Source organism: Taudactylus pleione, unplaced genomic scaffold (assembly GCF_031769625.1).
Source record: "Taudactylus pleione unplaced genomic scaffold, aTauple2 ptg000066l, whole genome shotgun sequence".
NCBI classification, from domain to species: Eukaryota; Metazoa; Chordata; class Amphibia; order Anura; family Myobatrachidae; genus Taudactylus; species Taudactylus pleione.
The window spans coordinates 2,526,645-2,533,392 of NW_028284468.1; positions in this window are offsets into that span (position 1 = coordinate 2,526,645).

Sequence of the window (6,748 nt, forward strand, 5' to 3'; positions counted from 1 at the left end):
AACCCGGGGGGGGCGCGATCAGCTTGATCACTCCCCCCAGAGACATACTGAAGGAGACTGCTGTGGCTGCTTCTTAGCAGCCACAAGCAGTCTCCAGGGCAGCCCAGCACACAGCAGCGTGTGCTGGGCTGCTGTGTGATGTAAGAGGGGGGGAAGCGGTGCCGGACCCGGGCCCCCGCTGGGCCCCTCCAGCAAGCCCGTGTAATTTGTACCCGTTCCACCCCCCCTCGGCGCCCCTGGTCGTATACCAAAGCACACAACATGCAGAGCCAGATTAACAACAGGGCAGGAGGGGTGGCTGATCAGGGCCCCATACACCCTTGGGGAGGGGGAGGCACACACAGTTGCATGTTAAAATGAAATGGATGATGAGAATATGGCGGAGGTGTCTAAAGTTACTGTAAATTGGCAGAGTTTATTTACTGACAATAACATGAGAATTATTGTTTCCCAGTGTCAAATGAAAATACACGTACAAGTGGATTAGATAAAGTACATACAAATGATTAAGACAATATAGGATAACAAAAGGACACTTTCTTGTCCCAAAGAGCTTACATTTCAATACTCTGCTATTCTCAGGGTTGCCTATTGGATTATGCATGGAGAAGTTATACAGTTATTGTGTTATTGATGGATTCTCCTTACGCACACAAGCACTACCCATGGCGCCATAATTATCATTCAAAATACCTTTTGCACTCTTCCTAATCATTTTGCTACGAATCCATGAACCACAAGAATGAAGAGTCTTTGTGCCTGTAACTTGATGCTGATGGCAGTTGGCAGCTGCAGCTCCCACAATAAAGGCCAGTCTGTGTCCCAGGGCTGTGACAGGTGTTCAGGCTACCGCCTCACTCTGGGGGGATTATATTAACTTAATATATGGGACCCCCTAACTATAGATACCCATTATAAGAAAAGTGCTTATTGAAATTGCCTAAATTATGTATCGTGTTCTAAAGATGACCTTTGTTAAAAGAGAGAGGTGACAGTAATAAGTCAGCACAGACAGTGTGATTAATGAGTTCACAAGAATCAATGAGCGTGCATAAATGTGTAGAAATTCACATGAAGGAACCACATGGATTGGATTGTGCTTGTGAAAGTATATAATCGTCGTTTGCAGAGTAGGCAGTGCGTCTTTTAGCGACTGAGTTACTTTGAGAGCTCGGCTTGTTGTTAATTAAAATGTTATTACTTCTAATACTGGAAGATGCATTACTGTAATTTACATGTAAGTGCAGTTAGGATGGCTAAACTACACCTGTCATCATAGTGTTGTTATAGTCTTATTAAATGAATTGCAAAGATAGACATTGTGCAGAATTGCATTTTCATATTTTTTGAACAAAAATTTTTAGCATCAAATTATATACAAATATGTTTTCTACATAATATTAATAAAAGATGATAGAGGCCTTATATGTAGTGTTGGCTAAAAATATTGATTTGATTAGCACCGTGTTACATCATGCAACATCACATTACGTACGGGTGATTTGCACCTGTTCAGGCATCTTAGATATTTGGCGGAAGGCACCCGGTTCACAAGCATATAGAGCCTGGTTCAGAGTTGTGCGCTAATGCAAACGCATTAGGGCCCGATTCAGCAAGGATCGCTATTGCAAAGCTACACGCAGGCAGCTTTGCAATTGCGATCCTTGCAATAATGCAAATGCAAGTGTATGACACCCCCTGCTGCATTTGCGATCCCAGCACTGCGATGGAGGTCGCAGGCTGGGATCACCATCAGTGGTTGATAGTCGCGATGGTGGATGCGCCAGGCGGCCAGCCAGCGAGCACAGCAGACTGCGTACTGTATGTCCACGCAGTCCCTGGGCTGGCCAATCCCGGAAAATGGGGCGGATATGCAGAATGGGTCCTGCACACGCGCAGATTCCTGGTAATTGTGAATCTGCGTTCAACAGTGCACTTGCGTGCATTGCTGGATCAGGTCCCGTGTCGCTTAGCAACCGCTAAAAATGATAACGCATCAGCGGGAAAAATTTGTTTTGAGACACCCACCGGATCCCTTGTAGCTGCCCGCAACTGCATACACAAACCGCAGCATTGGACATAGATCCTGAAAACAATGGGGCATATTCAATTGTGTGTGATAATAGCAAAAAACCTGCACCTGTGAGGTTTTTCCTGCAGGTGCAGGTTTTTTGCTATTCTATTAGGTGCGCGTTTTTAAAAAAAATTATGATTTAAGGAAAAATCACCAGGACTTCCTCTGACACCCCCGAGGCACCCCCCCTGAGGGCTAATTAAGCAATTGGAAGTATCCAATTAGCTTAATTAGTCCTTAATTACTCACCTTCCTCAGCGCTGTCTTCGGCATCTTCTTCTGCATCCAGCGTTGAGAGCCGGTTCTTCTGCAGCAGGGTGAGTATATCAGTGTGTGTGCTGTATGTAAGTGTGTATGAGTGAGTGTGTGAGTGTGAGTGTGTGACCCCCGGTGCATTGTGTGTGGCCCCCCCTGGAATGGGCGCTGGGAGAACTACATCTTCCAGCAGCACTTGCTCCTCCCATCAGCCCCCGGGACTCCCAGCAGCCCCCTCTCCAGTAAGAAGAGAGAGGGGAAGCCACTGGGAGCCGCGGAGACCCCCTGCCAGGCAGGTGTTTGTTTTTTTTTCTTTTTACATTTTACTCGGCGAAGGGTTTTCAGAGCTGAAAACCCTGCGACCACTATTTCTTTAATTGAATACTAGGTAGCGGGAGCGCGCATACCCGCGGTATTCCGGAATTGGGCGCAAGGTGCGCAAGGTTTTCAACTCGCTAAACCTCGTGCCCAATTATATATGACCCATTGACTCCTCGAGTGTGTCTATGGTCACTCAGAATGGCCACGGTAACTAAGACGCTGGAGCTTTGTTCTCTGTGAACAAGATTGCTGACTCTGGCTAGTACACGCCCAGGAAACGGCCCCGGCACGCCCGCGTTTTGGGCAAAATTCCCTGTAACCACTCACAAAACAGTCTCTTCCTGTCAAACAATTGCGAGTGAATCATTCATTAGATGCACGTGCACAATGCAGCTGTGATGCATGCACAGAGCACTGATAATCACTCAACTGCGTAATAATCGGAATAGCGCCCAACTCTGAATCAGGCCTATAGTGATCAGATGTACACCTCAACACCCTAATCATACACATGCTGGCTGATGCAGTGTGTGAGTACTACGCCAAATGACATATCGTATCTTGCGCTTACCCATAAAGCATATACATGATTGCAGACCTGGGTGTATCTGGCACTTGCAAAACCTTGAAAATGATTGGAAGGGAAGAGGGTGATAAGGGACGTTACCATATATGCCATATAAACTAAAGACATGTTTACGGAAATCGAGCTCATGCAGACCAGCAGTTATGCCCATATACTCAAATAAGATGGCGTATCTAAAGTACCATGTGAGATCCAAATGCATGGCCCAACATGAGCAGGTTAGATTTGTCCTCAAATATGCCAGAGTGGATTTATCTATCTACAAAAACCAAAGTTATGAAGCTTAGATAGTAATGGGGCCTAGGAGTCCCGTGGTTTTGAGGTATAGACAATGACATTGTCTGTGACAGTGGTGGATCCAGGGGTAAGGGGGCGATCAGGGTGATCACCACACCCGTAACACACACACTTTCTCCAGATTAGCACTTCAGGAGGCCTCCCTCTCCTCCTTGGTGACAGATCTTCCTGGGGTCGAGCTCTCAGCGATGCTCAGTGAGTGAGAAGGCGCCTTATGAGAGCTCAGCCCTGGGGAGGAGATGAGGCACCGCGTAGAACAGAGAGGCCGCCCAAAGTTCACAATTGTGATGAGAGCATAGACTATGCTGAGTGATGCAAGCCTAGGGGGCAGAAGCAGTGTATATCACAGTATATCTGAAAAAACATGCACCCACAGTAGCTGTGAAAGGCTAAACACAGCTAGAGGCATGGTCTGAGAGAAAGAAAAACATCAATCATTTCTGAGCTTTTTGGTGTACAACATATGCACACATCCCTAAAGAGAATAGATGTAAACTGAATTCCAAGTCAGTCGAGTGTATCATGCTTCGATGCTTCCAAAGATAGTAAAGGTTACAGACTATTGGAAATTACAAAGAAAAAATGTATACAATCAAAGGAATGTGGTGTTCCATGAAACAGTGCCATCTAATGGGAAGCAGGAACAAGAACAGCAACACAAGTTTATTACACTGGATGTGCTGACAGCAAGAGTTTTGTGAGAATCAATAAAGGAAAAATCCCTAGGAGGAATTATGAGGAGTTTGCAAATTTCACTTTCTGTGAAGCCCAAAATATCCAAGAAGCAAAGTCAAGCAATGACTGGAAAGAATGGAAATCAGCAGTAGATAAAAAATCTGGCATCGCTGGATGACAACGATACATGGACTGCTGTTAACAGGCCAATCACAGCAAGACAGTCAAGAACAAGTGGGTCTTACAGACAGAACTATTGTAGCAGGGACACAGGACCTCCAATAACTGTCTAAAAACCCACTGCATTAATGGCAGGTACTGGACACACATCTAATACCAGCATAGCTGTTATGGCGTCAGTAATGTGCTGTGCAACTAGGTGTTTGCTGTCATACTTGTTCACCAATGCAAAAGGATCGTGTGACAGTCAATTGTTTGGTTGAACTTGAACTATTAAAAGTAGTCTTCTTCCTGGTCCCCTTCTGGGATGAAGATCCCCTGATAGCAACAGCAGCAGCAGGCGTAACACTCAAGGATCCTTCTGAGGAACAACTGATAGGAGAGGAGTCAGGACCTCATTCAGAGTCGGTCGAAGCGGCCACACGGTCGTATAGAAAAAGAGGCCGGATATGCAAATGATGCACACGCATGTTGCGTCCCTAAGGTCGGATCGTTAGCTGGCCGACCAAGGGGTGGATGCGGTCGGATCGCTAAAAATACGCCCACATCTCGTACGCATAGTGCGTCATCTCCGGCTACATAAGGATTAATCGCGAGCATCGTATGCCATCTGAACTGGTCGTAGAGCTAAAGGTTGACCTGACCCTTTCTTAAGCTCTACGATCATGTCAGTGTAAAACCTCCCCTGTCACATGTGCCATGACACTACTTTGTTAATTATGCACTCCCATAAAACGCCATTCGCATAATGAGGCACGCCTGCGTTCGGATCTCCACACCCCCGTTTTCAAGCACCTTCCCATGTTACCACCCACAAACGCCGCAATCTGTCACTCAAACTACCGACCTGGCGGTGTTCAAGGAGAGAGAAATTTCTGATCGTAGCCGCTAGTTTGCGCACGCGCATTGCGAACTGTACGCATGCGCAGATCAGCGAACATCGGCTGCGTATGACCGTGCGGCCGCTTTGACCGACTCTAAATGAAGTCCTCAGTCCTTATGATATTGGAAGCAGGACCACTTCTGATCACGAATGAGGATGTTGATGATGATGCAGGTGATGGTGGTGGAGATTGCAGGCGCTTGGATCCAGATAGAAGGGAGCAGCTAGGTGACACTGGACTGATTGTTGTTCGTTTTTTTGTCCCCAAAGTTTCTGTGCCCTTTCCAATTTGATGAGTGCGCTACAAGTGACATAACAGGGAGGAGGTTCCAAGATGGTTAAGGTCCTTACCTCTACTCACTGTTACATAGCAATGGTTACAAATGGCTTGGCAAAGGTTGTCCGGATTTGGGTGGAAATGATTCCACATATGAGATGTGGATTTTTTGGTCCTTTGCCCAGGCATGGCAACAATAAGAATTTTCCCACCATGGGCAACAACTGTTGACTGATTTACAGATTTTCACAAACATCCTCGGCATCAACATCCTCATCATCATCAACATCCTTGTTGTTATTGCCCACTACATAAATATCCTCCTCATCCTCCTTGTGCAATTCCACAGAAGCAGAGGGGCTTAAATCATAACTAGAACCACCAGTCATAAATTTGTGTAGTGAATGGCATATTGCCAATTTTTTGTTTCTCTAAAGCTGACTTAGCTTTAGTTTTTTTTTCCTTTAACAGGGTAAAAGTTGATTTTTTTAGCCTGGCTTTTTGGCATGACTTAAGCCCTGGTACATCGGCCTTCATAGATGACTTTGACGTCCTTGCATCGTCATCATGGTTGCTGCCGGCAGCTACAAGACTGGTATGTGGATCCTGCTCTCTTGTCATGTGACTGTCCTCCATACTCAGGGCCTGATTCAGACCCACTCGCTAGCAAGCGGCCGCTCGTTGCAGACGATGTTCGCTAATGTGCGCATGCGTGTAGTTTGCAGTGCGCGTGCGCAAACTAGTATGAGCGATCAGAATGTGCTCGCTCATCCTGCAAAGACAGCCCAGTGGAATGAGTGACAAGAGAGGCCGTTTGTGGGTGGTAACAGGGGCAGGCCAGTTGTAACGGGGGAGTGGAATTGCGGACACAGGCGTGCCAGAGTGTTTTCATGCCGTTTCTGGGGCTTGCATAATGAACAGGCAGCGTCATAGTACATGTCACCTGGTTGAATAATACAGTGAACTGCTCACAGTGCTCGCGATAGGGTACAGTCAACCACAAGCGCTGTGGTCAGATCCGATGGAACCCGATGTACCGATGGTTGTCTATACTTCCTGGGCAGCTAAAGACAGGCTGCTGGGCATCTGTAAACACAAAGTGATCGCTTGCAAAGACATAGTTGGCGTGCTTATGCCTTGTCGTGCGAGCGGCTGCCTTGACATCACTTAGCTGAATTTCCATATGCTGGGAGTGAGCGG